This window comes from Hyaena hyaena, unplaced genomic scaffold, assembly GCF_003009895.1.
Source record: "Hyaena hyaena isolate Hyena2069 unplaced genomic scaffold, ASM300989v1 scaffold_854, whole genome shotgun sequence".
NCBI lineage: Eukaryota > Metazoa > Chordata > Mammalia > Carnivora > Hyaenidae > Hyaena > Hyaena hyaena.
The window spans coordinates 209226-225698 of NW_024081487.1; the positions used below are offsets into that span (position 1 = coordinate 209226).

The 16473-nt window shown below is 35.3% G+C and overlaps 1 long non-coding RNA gene across 1 annotated transcript; it reads right to left on the reverse strand.

The window, feature by feature from the left end:
- Positions 1-778: 778 nt before the first annotated feature.
- On the reverse strand, positions 779-3881 carry LOC120222253. Its single transcript, XR_005525997.1, has 3 exons — positions 3803-3881; positions 2505-2588; positions 779-933 (listed from the first exon to the last, which is right to left on the reverse strand). It is a non-coding gene; the product is annotated as an uncharacterized LOC120222253 (long non-coding RNA).
- Positions 3882-16473: the final 12592 nt, after the last annotated feature.

The following is a 16473-nucleotide window of genomic DNA, read 5'->3' on the forward strand; positions in this document are numbered from 1 at the left end:
CGGTATATGATTTTGGCTTTTCAAACTCTATTGGTTCACAAACCTACCCAGAAAAACAAGACTGAGCAAATAGAACAAAAACAACATTTCCATTCCATGGCCTTTGTTGGCACCAGCTCTTCCAACATGTAAATGTAAAACACACATCATTGGACATGAAAAAAATTAGTCAGAAGTACTCTATTGTAGAAATAAGTAAATAGATTTAAAAACAGCTGTTACTGCTGTGCGGAGGCTAAATATTTGATTACATGACACAGAAAATAATAATGAGCAGATAGAATTCTTTCACAAAATGGCTAGGAGCAAGATAGGGTGCTTTCAAATATTTTCTTTCCACCAAAGAAAAGAACAGAAATACTCCCTGGTCAATACTTGAGTGTAAAGACAGATACGAGCAGTTTTTGATTGGAGAAAAGTTTTAGTGGAATGATATTTATTCACCCAATAATATCTTGGAAATCAGATTTAGTTAATTTGTTTATTTTTTGGTATTTTAGGAACTAAAAGCTATAAAAAGTAGCAATTTTGCATGAATGAGCTCAAAAGACCAACTTTAAAGAAAGAGTTAGAAGAGTGGAAAGGGTAACCCCACCTATAGGGGATGAAGTTCAAATGAGCTTCCAGTGATGTGTGAGAATAGAGTCAGTAAAATGTAGAACAAGATCCATGTTTAAAAGAAAATTGTAAGAGGCAGTAAACTTGACAATTTTACAGCTTGTTTTGTTTTCCTCTAGCAACTAGCAGCAATGTACTTACATTGTAAAAGGTCTGCAGTTGGGCTATTTTCATTGATCAGTCTCACTACCATCATATTCTCTCCATACTTATTTACTCTACTCGTTCTCCAGGAGGCTGATTTCTATGGCATGCACCCACAGCTGCCATCCCCTCCAGCATCTTGTTGGTCTGGCCAATGGGAGACACCACCACCTGGAGAGGGTGGAGGAGGATGAGTTCAAGGCATTTATGTATCCTCCCAAGTCTCTCCCTGCTGGATGCCAGGAATTAGCTCCAGCCCCACTGCAGGTCTCAGTGTCTGTCAGGTGGCTCTTTCTATACAGCTATTTTGTCTGCTTTCAGTAAAGCTTCCCCTCCTCTCACTCCTTCTCCCCCTACCCTCCTTAAAGTACAGCAATCCCAAAGTGATACCACATGCCTGGGTGAACTGAAAAAATTAGCTCCATAACAAAAGAGTCTTAAAATGCAAGGGAAGTTGATTTATACCACACTTCCATTTAAATAGCCCATTTGGCTGGTGTATAAGGTTAATAGATCTTGGAGACTGAGCTTTATCACAAACTTGATCTGCAGCTGAGGATTAGAAAAAAATCAGTACAGTTCCCAGCTGCTAGTGTAGTCATTGACTTAACCTATTTTTTTCTTAATCTAACAAAGATAATCAGAAGTAATTACTTTACAGAGATAAAGTATATCTTTACCATTTTGTCTCAGGCCTTTTATCATATAGTCCTTTGTAGTCTTTTTTTTAAGTTATTTATTTATTTTTAGAGAGAGAGAATGAGAGAGAGAGAGAGATGAGCAGGGGAGGTGCAGAGAGAGAGAGAGCTCAAGCAGGCTCCACACCAGAAGCACAGAGCCCGAGGTGAGTCTTGAACTCACCAACTGAAAGATCATGACCGGAGCCAAAACCCAAGACTTGGCCACTGAACCAACTGAGCCAGCCAGGCGCCCCAGTCCTTTACAACCTTTATGTGACATTGAAATTATGCTGGCTGGGTCACGTGGGTGCCTTAGTCCATTAAATGTCAGACTTTGGCTCAGGTCATGATCTCACAGTTTATGGGTTCGAGCCTGCATCAGACTCTGACAGCTCAGAGCCTGGAGCCTGCTTCAGATTCTGTCTCCCTTTCTCTCTGTCCCTCCCCCACTCACACTCTGTCTTTCTCTCTCAAAAGTAAACATTAAAAAATTGTTTTTAAAGAAATTATACTGGCCTGTCATTATATTGATGATGTTTTACTAAAAGTACCCAATTATCAGGAATTAAGAACCCTAGATGCCTTGTAAGACCCTTGCATGTCAAAGCGTGGAAGCTAAACCTGAGAAGTTTCAGAGGCCTGCCACACAGGTGATGTTTCTAAAAGTCCAGTATGTATGAAATGTCAGGATATTCTTAGAAAGTGAGGATAGGTTGTTATGCCTTCTATGACCTAACACAAAGAAAGGCACAATACTTGGTGGCGTTTGTTGGATTTTGAAGTAAAATATACCTGGTTTGAGTTGTCAGTTCTGAGTGGGTTCTACATCAAGAAAGGCTTTGTAACAGGTCCAGTTAAACTTCTCTCCTGAGTAGTTTTGAGAATTAAATGTAATAATCTGCATAAGTCACTGAGTATAATACCTGGCACACAGTAACCCCTCATTAAATGATTGCTTGAAAATGAGTCCCTTAAAGAAATGCATTAGAAGATGGAGGAGTTTGGGGCAGGGTAAGAAGTCAGTATAGCTCACAAGCATAGAATTTCCATAACTCAACTTACCCAGTCCTCTCAGTTTGCTGTATTCTAAGTAGGCTCATCTGCATGTTGCAGTTTTAAGAGTTCTTTCAAATGCCAGATATTTAGCTTTGAATTAAAAAACATGAGTTAGCACAGTCAAGAAACTAATTGGCTGCCACCATGCATACAAAAATCAGTCTCCTAGCACAAATATTTTCATTTAATGTACAAGCTTCCAACCAAATCTCCTCCTACAGTCTTCAACCCAGATGGTTTATTCTACTTCTCTTGTTTTCATATGTTATCTAATGGAGTAATGCTTAAATGAAGTACAGAAGACATTTTTGCCAAATTATCGCCATTTATTTTATAAAAGGTTTTGTACATTTTCCCCTTTCTTTCTAGAATTCTTAGATAGTAAAAAGAACTCGATTATGAGAAAAAACTAGACTATTTAAGAATTCCCCTGTGCTTATTGCAACATTATCTACAATAGCTAACATATGAAAGTGAACTAAGTATCCATTGATAGAGGAATGCAAAAAGAAAATGTGTGGTGTGTGTATGTAGGTGTGTGTATTCCCTGTACATAATGGAATGTTACACAGCCATAAAAAGGAATGAGATCTTGCCATTTGCAGCAACATGAGGGACACAGCGGATATTATGCTAAGTGAAATAAGTCAGATAGGGAAAGCAAAATACCATATGGTTACACTTATATGTGGAATATAAAAAACAAAACAAATTTTAAAAGCTGAAACAGACCCATAAATCCAGAGCACAAACTGATGGTTAACTGCCAGAGGGGGGGTGGGTGGGGGAAGGGCAAAATGGGTAAAGGGGAGTGGGAGGCACAGGCTTCCAGCTACAAAATGAATAATTCACAGAAATGAAAGGTACAGCAGAATATAATCAATGGCCTTATAATAACATTGTATGGTGACAGAGGGTAGCTACACATGTGGTGAGCATAGCAAACAGAGTTGTCAAATTTCTGTGTTGTATACCTGAATTAATGGAACATTGTGTGTCAACTATACTTAATTAAAAAAAAAAAGAACAGGGGCGCCTGGGTGGCTTAGTCGGTTAAGCGTCCGACTTTCGCTTAGGTCATGATCTCGCGGTTCGTGGGTTCGAGCCCCGCATCGGGCCCTGTGCTGACTGCCAGCTCAGAGCCTGGAGCCTGTTTCAGTCTGTGACTCCCTCTCTCTCTGACCCTCCCCTGCTCACGCTGTCTCTCTCGCTCCCAGAAATAAATAAAAATATTAAAAAAAAAAAAAAAAAGAACAAATTCCCACTAGCAACAAGGGCCCAGAACAGCACACCAGAAGGTTTACTTTTGAGTCCATTTGAAACCAGACATGAACTTGATACTGAGCTCTACCTCAGGTTCCAACACAGCCGTGCTCCACATCAATTCTTGATTGAATTAAGGAGTCAGCCTTTCATCCTGTGTGCATACAGGAAAAAGGCTGAGGTGCTCTATCTCTATGCTTCTATGCACAACGTCTGGCAATCTTGATCAAATTTTGATTTAAAAAATAATAAAATCCTTATTAAAGAAAGTAGATCAAACATAAGTGTTATCATAAAATGTTCTTGGAAGACAAATAGTGTTAATGAGTGACACATAACATGTGATGTATTCAAGGTCAAAGTGCAAAAAAGTTTTGTTAGGTTTGAGATTTGCGTTTATTTTTAAAGAAGAGGAAGATTAAACAATACAATGGTATTAGAGTTAGTTCCTTCTTACTGATACTCCCTTTTCCCACACAAACAAAATTTGCATCTTCAAGAAGAATCTTCAGGATTCTCAGCTCTACGTAAGAAGGTCACTCTCAAAAATTCTTGCAAAAAATAAAAAAATAAAAAAATCTCTGTGAATGAAGGCAATACTCTAAGGAGCAGAAATTTCCAAGAATTGCCAGGTAAGAATAAAATCAAGGTTCAAAAGAACAGCATAAATGAAGGATTTCTCATTAATGTGAAAAGGAGTTAAAGTATTATTAAGTTAATTTGAAAACATTACATAAATTGACTGTATTTTAAAAATATGATCAGGTACAGCTTAGCAGTTTTTTTTTTTCAGTTTCTCCTTTGAGTGACTTATATGCATGTATACTTTACGGTGATTTTCATACAAGTAGATATATATATATATATAGAGAGAGAGAGAGAGAGAGAGAGAGAGTTATTTTATATGTGTATAACTCTATTACAGAATTGTTACATTGTATCAGGACTATTTCATGTCCCCACTTGATTCTCATGGTAAATGAAAGACAGTCATTAAAGCTTGAATGAATGAATGATTCATGAAAAACCTAAAGCACTATATGAATTTTTTCTTCAAAGTAGGCAGCATTACCTTTATTGTCTACATGGTTCCAAACTCGCCTGCCATTATGTTTTCAAAAAGGCACTTTTTAGTCATCAGGATAGTTATATTTACTTTTAAACAAGAACAACCACATGATTTTTAAAAATATGTAAAGAGGGGCATCTAGGTGGCTCAGTCAGTTAAGCATCTGACTTAGGCTCAGGCATGATCTCATAGTTCGTAAGTTCAAGCCCCGCATCTGGCTCTGTGCTGACAGCTCAGAGCCTGGGCCCTGCTTCAGATTCTGTGTCTCTGAAAAACAAATAAGCATTAAAAAATTTAAAAATGTTAACATACCATATGCACAGCATAAAATGACAAATCCTCAAAATAAATGTGCATATGGGAAATGGGCAATATCCCCATACAAAAAATTATTAATCTTAATGGAAAAATATTTTTAAAGATCTACAAGTTAAAAAGAAATGCCATGATTATATTGAAAGTGTTAATATTGTAAGGAAGTTAATTTCCTGAAATTGATTTATAAATATATGTAATTTTTAAATTTGCAAATTATTTTTTATGTGTATCATCTAATTTAATTTCTTTGACAACCATGTGAATTCAGTCTTGTTAATCCCTGTAATAAGAACAGAAACTCATACAGGACAGATAATTTTCTCAGATCCCACAAGTTATAATTATAGGTCTGGGACTCAACTCTAGTCCTAGACTCTGAAGGACGGGCCCCATCCTCTGTATCATAAATATTCTCTGGCACTGAAACCTCACCAGTCTATAAGCTACAGGGTCCCCAGGGGAAATATTCTGATAAAAAGAGGTTACTGATGAGATCAGCATGTGTTCATGCTGGAATGGACATTCCATGAAGGCCAGAATTTTAATCTGTTTTGGTCATTGCAATATCTACATCATGTAGAATAATGCCTGTGTCACAGTTAGCAATCAATTATTATTTGTTGTATGAATAAAAATTAAGAATTAAACTTTACTCTGAAGCAGACAAAGGAGACTTAGATAACACTGGGTTTTAGGGTTTTAGATTTAATCTAAACATTCAAATTCTGTGCAAGAATTCGAGATACGTGCATAGTAGGTAACATGGTAAGGGATGGCCTACACAACAGAAATAATTGCAGTCACCTTTTTGATCTTTAATGGTAAGTTTGCTCTGCTAAGTTGTTCTTTTCCTATTTCCAACCTAGGATTTCAGTCATCCCTCAATAAAGCAATGAAAACCACATTCTTATTATTATTTACCCAAAGGAGTAAAAAATTTATATCTACACAAAAACCTGCATACGGATGCTTATCATCGCTTTATAATTGCCAAAACTTGGAAGCAACCAACATTACCCTTCAGTAAGTAAACTGGTATATCCATGCTTGACAGAATATTATTCAGTGCTAAAAATAAATCAGCTGTCAAGACATGAAAAGACATGGAGGAATTCTAAATATATAATATGACTAAATAAAAGAAAGCAATCTGACAAGGTGACATACTGTTTGATTTCAACTATATGACATTCTGGAATAACAAAGCTTTGGAGATAATAAAAGAGTCAGGGATTCTCAGGGTTGGGGAAGGGGAAGAATAGATGACTAAGCAGAGCATAGTCATCTAAGATACGAAAAATAGTCTGTGTGATACTATAACGATGAATATATGCCAGTATGCAATTGTCCAAACTCACAGAATGTACAAAACCAAGAGTGAACCCTTAGGCAAACTACGGACTTTGGATGATTGTAATGAATCATTGGAAGTTCATTCTTAGTAAAAAAAATATTATCATTCTGGTGAATGATGTAAATAATGATGTAAAAGTAAATAATAATAATAATAATAATAGTAATAATAATAATGGGGCTGTGCATGTTTGGGGACAGGGAATATATGAGAAATCTCTATATCTTCTTCTCAATTTTGTTATAAACCTAAACTGCTCTAAAAATATGTTTAAAAAAAAGAATGGTTAAAACATTCTTGATGGAAAATAAGGTGAGATTTTTTTTTCTACTGAAATCAAAACATTATAAAGCTACAAAAACCAACACAATGTTGTATTGGCACAAGGATGGAAAAATTGACCAATTTAACAGAACAGAGAGGTCATAAATATACCCACTTGATTTATGCCAAAGTAGCCCTATAACATAATGGGGAAAGGATGGACTTTTGGTGACCATTTAATTGGGTTCACATAAGGCAACAAAATGGGATCTTGATCAATTTTGATCAAAAAAATTGGATCTTGACCAATTTTCATGTGTGGATCACACCACACACTAAAAAAACAATTCCAAACACAGTGTAGATATAAATATGAAAAATAAAGTATAATTTGATAAAATAATACAAAATCATGTAGTCACAGCTTGAGTTGAGTAAAAATCTCTTAAACAGGAATCAAAAGTTTTAACAATAAAGGAAAAATGATAAATCAAGCCACTTTAATTTGTAAAAATTGTGTTCATCAAAAGATGGCATTAAGAAAATTAAAGAAGTAAAACGAGTAAATTTATTCACTACTCATATAACAAGAAGTGGCTTATATGCAGGATAAATGAAATATGCATACAAAATCAATACAGAAAAAAATTCACAACTCAAAAGAAAAACAGGCATGAGACTTATAGTCAAATGACAAATCTATGAAAATTTGTGGAACAGTAGTAGCCATCAGTAAAATTCAGTTAAAACGTAAGACACTACTGCATAACCACTAGAATGGCTAAAATCAAAAGGACTTTTAGTACCAAGAGATGGGAAGAGCATAGAACAACTAATTCTCATATTCTGTTGGTTAATGTTAAATTGATACCAAGAACTTAGAAATCTGCTGAGTAGTTATCTTCTAAAATTGAACACAAACTCTTCTTAGAAGATAGCAGTTCCATTACTGAAATACTCCCAATAGAGATGCTTGCACATTTATCTCAAGAGGCATGTAGAAAAACTTTCAGCATTATTCATAAGAGCTAAAAACTGGAAACAATTCCGGTTTCCATCAACAGTGAAATAAATAGATAAATTGTGATACCTCTGTCCATTGTAACAAAGAACAGCAATGACAGAGAATAGAATACTACTATTCATAACAACATGGATGAATCTTAGAGGCATAATGTAGTAAGAAATAAGCCAAGCACAAAAAATACATATTTTATGATTCCATTTATTTAAATTTTAAATCAAATCAAATTATAGTGGAGGAGGGAAAGGATAAAAATGAGTGGGGCAGCTGTGTGGCTTGGTTTGTTAAGTGTCTGACTTCAGCTCAGGTCATGATCTCATGGCCCATGGGTTCAAGCCTCACATCAGGCTCTGTGCCGACAGCTCAGAGCCAGGAGCCTGCTTTGGATTCTGTGTCTCCCTCTCTTTCAGCCCCACTGAAACTCTGTCTCACACTCTGTCTCTCTCTGTCTCTCAAAAATGAATGAATATTTTAAAAAAACTTTTTTTAAAAAGGAGTATATGAGGAACATACGGATTCTGTAGTGCTGGTAATTTTCTATTTCTTGATATGGTAAGGGAATAATGATTGATCTCTACAACCATATTTTGTGCATTTTTTGATAAATGGATTATATCTTAAATTAAATATTTAAAACCATGGTAGATAATATTTTTGTGGAGAAGTTTGACAACCATAGAAACCATAGAGACAGTTATAAGTCAAATTCAAACATATGAAACATTTAGATAAAATTATGAGGAGAAATACATTACTGGTTTATGGAGGAAAAAAAAAACTCTTTCTGACTAATCTAAGCTACTTAAATTTCCAAAAACCACTGAAAATTTTCCATATCAAAAACTGGAAAAAATCTCTATCAAGATGACTAGGGGTTGGAGGAACATTTGCCCTGGATAGGAAATTGGCTCAGAACAAGAGGAAAAAATAAAGGGGAGGAACAAATTGTACCCTTCAGATGAGATAATATAAGAACCTGTGCAATTTGGCAATTTTCAAAATAATCTTAATGGGGTAAACAATATACTCTTTATATTTGCTTTTGCTAAACTTTATTAATATTTGCCTCCATCTTCCCTAACTTTTCCCCAGAAATCTTTCCAAAATGCTCTTTTTTTTCATTTATTTATTTGTTAATTTTGTTTCATAATGATTACTAAGGATTGTTATATAGGATTAGTGTGTACAGATAGTGTGTTGGGCACTAAAGTTTCAGTGTAAATAAGCCAGAAGATGACTTTACTGATCTTGTATTCTACTAAAGAATACAGATAATAATCAAGCAAAGAAATAAGTAAGCAAGATAATTGCAGATTGTGAAAACTGCTGAGAAGGAAATTAAAATGGTATGGGGTACCATTATAATGAGAAGGGATAAAGTGTAATTTATTCTTGGGGCAGGGGGGAAGCAATCTCAGAAATAGTACTTAGGAAAGGCCCATCTGAGGATGGGAAATTACAGCTGAGACCTTAGGGATGAAATGTAATCATGTATTTAATTCAGCAGCGCATATCAAACAGGCACCATTCTAGGTGCTGGAAAATCAACAATGAATAAGGAAGACAAAAATGCAACTTTCATGGTATTGACATTGAAGTCTACAGAAAGAAGACTCTCATATTGATGCAACAATGACTATAAATAATCCAGACGGAAAATAACTCAATGGGCTTTTGAATTTTTAAAAGGAAAGAGTATCAATAACATGATGAACTATTGGAAGACTGGGCTGCAATGGATTTAAAGAAGTACGTAGGGACAAGGGCATGTGTGATTCTGTACATCATGAAAAGAAGCCTGCTTGATATTCTTAGTAAAATTAGAAGGCATTGATGGGTTTTAAGCAGAGGAATGGCATGATCAGATTTAATTTAAAATCATACTTGCTGGGGCACCTGGATGGTTCAGTTTGTTAAGAGTACAACTCTTGATTTCAGCTCAGGTTATGATCTCAGGGTCATGAGATCAAGTCCCATGTCAGGCTCTGTGCTGGGTGTGGAGTCTGCTTAAGATTCTCTCTCCCTTTCACTCTGCCCCTTCCCCACTCACATACTATTTCTTTCTCTCTCTCTCTCTCTCTCTCTCTGTTCCCTTCTTCGTTTCATAAAAATAAACAAATAAATAAAATAATAAAAAATAAAAATAGTAAAAACTTTAAATCATACTTGCTGTTTTGTGGGGAATAATATCAAAGGAATAATAATAGACATAAAGAAAAAAATTATTAATCAATTTTCCAGGCAAGAAAGGATAGTAAACTGAAATAAAATTTTTAAAAAAAATAGAGATAGAGATTAGACAGGTTTGGAGAATAACGTAAGGATGAAATCAACAGAATTTACTGATAGATTGCTTACGGTGGGGGGGGGGGGCAAGAAATTACTTTTTTGATTCCAGAAGAAACAACTAGATGGATTCTGATTCCATTTGCTAAGGTGGCAAAGAAAGAGAGGAGTTTAAGGAAGATATGGAAAATCATGAGTTTTTGCTTTTTTAATAAGCATGTTTGAGAAGTATATGAAGGATTTAACTGTGATATCAGATAAGTAGCTTAAAATACAATCCAAGAGCTCGGGATAAAATATAAATATTTGAGAGTTATCAGAATAAGTATTCCTTAACTGAGGAGATCACCTAGGAAAAGTATGTTAAGGAGGCAAAGAAGATCTGAGACTTAGAAGTAATGAACCCTGACAGTTAAAAGTCTAATAGAGGAGGAGTAGGCGGCAGAGGAAACAAAAATGTTGACATTAAGTTTAAGAAAATCAGTAGGGTTAGGGCACCTGGGTGGCTTAGTTGGTTGAGCATCTGACTATTGGTTTTTTTTTTTTTTTTTAATTATTTTTTTTAATGTCTTTTTATTTATTTCTAGGAGAGAGAGAGACAGCGTGAGCAGGGGAGGGTCAGAGAGAGAGGGAGTGACAGACTGAAACAGGCTCCAGGCTCCGAGCTGGCAGTCAGCACAGAGCCCGACGCGGGGCTCGAACCCACAAACCGCGAGATCATGACCTAAGCGAAAGTCGGACGCTCAACCGACTAAGCCACCCAGGCGCCCCTCTGACTATTGGTTTTGACTCAGGTCATGATCTCATGGCTTATGGGTTTGAGCCCTGTGTTGTGCTCTGTGCTGAAAGCATGGATCCTGCTTGGGATTACCTCTCTCCTTCAAAATAATTAAATAAACTTTAAAAAAGTAAAAAGAAAATCAGTAGGATCATGAAGCAGAAACCAAAGCAGAAAAGTGACTAGAAAAAAAAAAAAAAAAAGATGTGTCTACTATCTTGCATGATGGTAAGAAATTGAACAAGATGCAGAGAATGTTAATGTTGACTCAGCTAAGATTTTCAGTGGAATGCTGGGCACAGAGTGGTGGACACAGAAGTCTGACCAGAGTGAATTGAAGCGAATATGGAAGGGGAAGAAATGAAAGAGCACAATTATCAATTGAGAGTGAAAGGGAAGAAAAAGTTACAGGTTGTTTGAAGAGAGAAGAGAAGGTATGGAAGTGTCATCTTAAAAGTGGAAATATGATCTCATTAGAAGACAATATCAGTAGTATTGAATGGAAGTTTGGGATTTTAGATCACAGAATCATGTCATTTTCCTCTAGCAAAGTTCCTGAACTAAAGTTCATTCATAAAGGCAAAGGACAGCATTTTGCAAGGTAGTTAGAGTGGAAGGACAAGAAGACAAGAGAGTGAAGGATTATCACAGTAAGGTAATCCCTATGATGAACAAAGAAGGTAGGCCGAACACAGGAAAGAAATGTATCATGGAGTGGAATGCTAAAGATATGTATGTAGAGGCTAGAGTCTCAATATGTTTGAAGAATTGTGGCAATAAAGATACTTGAATACATGTACCAGAAAAAGAGATGGTGGTTATGGGAAAATGAGATATTTAAAACCAAGATTTCAGAAGTAGTATATTTTCTGGGGCTGAAAGAAAACCACAGTAAAAATGGCTGGCCAAAGTAAATAAAAAGAAATTTGAAGATAAGAATGCTAAAGAACCAAAAAGCCAACATTTTAGATGATTTATTTATGTGTAAACTGAAGTCACAAATACCCAGTATTTAGGAATCTATATACTTGATTAAATAGCTTTAATAAGTAGGCAAATAGACAACAATAACAAAAAATGGAGGAGATGCCTGGGTGGCTCATTCAGTTAAGCACCCAACTTCGGCTCAGGTCATGATCTCATAGTTTGTGGGTTCGAGCCCTGCATTGGGTTCTGTTCTGACAGCTCAGAGCCTGGAGTCTGCTTCAGATTCTTTGTCTCCCTCTCTCTCTGACCCTCCTCTGCTTTGGCTATCTCTCTCTCTCTCTCCCAGAAAAAAATAAAAACATTAAAATTTTTAAAAAATAATGAAGGAGGCAGCATTACTTCAGGAGAGTAATAGAAGAAGAATGAAGAGCTAGAAGTGGAAACAGAAATAACTGTTAACTCAGTGGCATGAGCTAATAGTGGCATGAGCTTCGGGAGTGGAATAGAAGGAGAATGAAGAGCTAGTAGTGGAAACAGAAATAAAAGAGGACACCAAACTAACCTCTTATACCTCATTTAGTGTAAGAAAGAACAAACAGCTTTGTTTTGAGAGGGCCACATTAGAACTAACAGTATAAAGGGACAGTTTTTTTGATAAGGCAAAAATAAAAAGAATGTTTCTAGAAGAGATGAAACATACAAGGGCTCTAAAGGGAGATAGGATGGGAGTTGGAGGATCAAGTTAAGGGCTGGACAGAACCTCTTGGGGTTTTGAGTTTTTGTTAAGATCAGTGCTCTTGTAATCACATTTCTAGTTATGACTGAGCTAAACAGGGATCTGACTATGATGGCATTGATCTATGTCTTGGAGAAAGAAGGGCAACAGAACTACTCATCTGGAACAGAAACGCTACCCTCGGTGGTATGGAAGCTTGTTAGGTAGAGGTCCCACAAGCATGAACTAATGTGACTGTGCATAGTCAACAGCTCCATGGCTCCAAGGCTGGGGACAGTGTGATAGCATTCACAAGCTGGTAGCAACTTCCCAGGACTTTGAACCGTGTAATGTCCCATCAGCTTCCAAACATTTTTCACAACTTTTCTCAGGCCTCACTTCCTTCAGCAAAATTTTTCACACCCTTCCAGACCATAGTATTTGAACTCCTATGGTACTTACTGTCTGTATTGTTCTTCTCTTTATTTAACCACATATCAACTAGCCTTAGGAATTGTCACATACAAATGTAACTTATTGTTTCAAGTATTTAATATGTTCAAAAATACAGATAGCACATTTTATCCTTAGGATGTATATCTCTCAAACTGCAAATTAAGTTCTACAGATAGCATCTCTATTTTTCTGCAATTGCACTCAGTCTCTGCCCATTCCTCTTAAGGGAAGAAATTTAATATGATCAATTCCAAGTGTATTCATACATTTGTGGATTTCCTAAGACACATAAATAGTATCTATACTATTTATAACGTAAGGTATATTCACTAATTCTAGAATATTGAGGTAAGGAATTATGTTTTAAAACTTGAAGCCTCAAATTTAAAACAAGTTAAACATCAACTCATACAGCTAATACATCTCAGGAGAATATTCAGGCCAGTCATCCATTCAACAGATATTCAGTATCTGCTATTGATTCTGAACCCTGTAATAGATACATGTAGGAGACAAAGCTTGATAAGACACAGTTGCTTGTATCAGAAAGCTTTCAGTATATTAATACAAAGTATTTCCTATATATAGATGTTTTTGTGTACATATATATAATAATGATGGATCTATAAAATGATATTAGCATACACTATCTAGAAGAAAAAAGGGGAGGAAGGAGAGGAGGGAGAAAGGAAGATTTGAAGCAAGTTTTCCACATTTGAGGATGGGGTCCAGAAAGAAAAACCACACTCTTCCAGATGACCACTACAACCACTGTCATTAGCTCATGGTCAGGATCAGAATAAAATGATCAGTTTAGAATGGTAGATCTGGTGTCCCTAGATTTTAAAGGCAGATATTCTCAGTAGCAGTGAAGTTTATCTGTTTTCACATGGAATGTGAAATGTACATGTACATGTAAGTACATTCCATGTGACTCAACTACTATTGAGTGATTATCATAACTTTTTCCTCAACAAACTACTACTTTCATGATGTTACAAATGAGCTATTAATTGAAAAAAGAATCTACCAACCAAAACATGTATAAAAGTGCTAGGTCCCATATATGATCTTTTAAAAATGACAAACTAAAAATGTAGGATTTGTTTAAATTATGATAGTTACATTTGAAATGATTATTGTTTAAGTATGATTTATTCAACCAACAGACACTACTACAATTCTATGCATTAAGCATGTAGAAGATCTTAAAATATTTTTATACTGATACGTATTTCCAAGTAGTTTATTCTAATCTAAAACCAAAAATACTTAAATGCTTCTTCTGCTCTTTAACACACAAAAATTACTTTCCTACCCAGGTATATAAGCAACAGTAGCTGATTTTAGAACAACAAATATGCAGAGGTACAGAAAAAAAATCAATTTAAGGGCTTTCCAAAATTTATTTTAAAAATACACAGCAAAGACATCACAAAAATTACCACAATTTTAGCAGTACTAGAATATTCTATGAAAGACTCTGTTTCTTGGCTTAAATGATGTAATTTTTAGATTAAACATGTGTTTTTACAAACATAAAGAAAACTAATAGTCCATGGAAGAAAAACTAGAAGGTTTTTTTTTTTAAGAAACTAACAGCAACCAAAACAAGTGGGTTACAACATATGCCTTATTCAATTAAATTTCAGATAAACGAGTGTACACATACTGCAAATTTAAGATGTCCCTAGGCATTAGAAACTTGTATAACTAAGCCTTACATAGTTGATTCTTTAAGGAACTCTAGCATTACCACAGTTTGTAGTCAATGTGCCTTTGAATGGGTCTTCTCAATCCTTGCTCTTTTCTCTTTTATGTAAGTGAGCCAAAATATTAGTCAAGTAACGGCCCAAAAAATAAATGGTAATGTTACTTGGTCTTTAAAGAAAATGATTAATAATGAAAACACATGTAGTTTGGTATATACAACTTAAGATATGAATTCTCATTAATTAATTTTCTACAAACTAATCATTACCTAATCTGTATCTATGTCCTATGTTAAAATGGAAATAGAAAATAGATCATAGATAAGCATACAGTATAGTTTATCTCTAATATGTAATTGATATTTATATATGCATTAAGAAATCATAACCAACAGAAATTTTAATGGCATTCTTAGAGCATCTTAATACTATTGCCCATTTATTCAGTGGTTTCCCCAATTTTAGACTAAATTTGCATTTTGAATTGCAATTCAGACTTCTTTCTGATTGTCAAGAAATGAAGAATAAATATATTCATATTCACTAGTACAGAGAAACTAGTGAATATGTTATATTTAATTTATATTAAAATGTGAGGAAGTAAAACTGACTTATATTTAATATAAGTATTAAATATAAATACTTATATTTAAACAGGGGGCAAAGAGTAGTAAACCTTCCAAGTTGGGCCAATGTAAAGGATGCCTTGGAAGAATCCAGTAAACAAATATGTCCTGTAGAATGGATGCTCATTTTCATTCACTCCATGCTCAAAATATCACAATATTTGAAAGAAAGAAAAATCTGAGCTACCCTTGTGTATTTACATTTCCAAAGCAAAAATAACAATTTTAAGAAAATATGCAGGCTTTGTTTGACAATTTATTTGATATTTTTGATAATTGATTATGTTATTTGATCATTTATTATCAAATAGCAAAGTGTGTAACATTACTGTATAACACAACAAACTGTGAAAGACCCTGTCAGTTACTGTCAGAGATAGTTTCTCTTTGTTCTTGCAATAATAATACTCACAAAACAGGGGTGCCTCGGTGGTTCAGCCAGTTAAGTGTCCAACTCTTGGTTTCTGCTCAGGTCCTGATCTCGAGGTTCGTGAATTTGAGTCCCATGTGGCACGTGGGGGTCTGTGCTGACAGCTGGGAACCTGGAGCCTGCTTTGGATTCTGTGTCTCCTCTCTCTGCCCTTCCCCTGCCTGTGCTCTGTCTCTCTCTGTCTCTCAAAATAAAGAAGGATTTAAAAATAATACTCATAAAATAAATTGTCTAAACTGCAGCTGGTCTTCTCAGAAGTTAAAGGCAAAGGTGAAAGTATGTTCTCTTCTTTATTGTCATCTATTCTCCCAACTCAGCAATTCTCCCAAGAAATAGTACTAATTATAAAAACTATCGTAAATTTTTAATCTATGTTAGTTATTGTATTAGCTTGTTAGGGCTGCCATAATGAAATACCACAGACTGGGTGGTTTAAATCACAGACATGTATTTTCCTCACTGTTCTGGAGACTGGAAATCCAAAATAAAGGCATTGACATGTTAGATTTTTTTCTGAGGCCTCTCTGTTTGATTTGAAGATGATTATCTTCTCTCAGTATCCTTATCTGGTTTTTCCTTTGTGTTGGAGCATGCTTGGTGTCTCTCTATTGAGTCCAATTTCCTCTTTTTATAAGGACTCCAATTAGAATCAGGTCCCACCCTAATGGTCTGATTTTAACTTAATCACTTCTTTAAAGGCTCTCTCTCCAGGTACAGTCATTGAGAGGCAGTGGTGATTAGGGCTTCAAAATA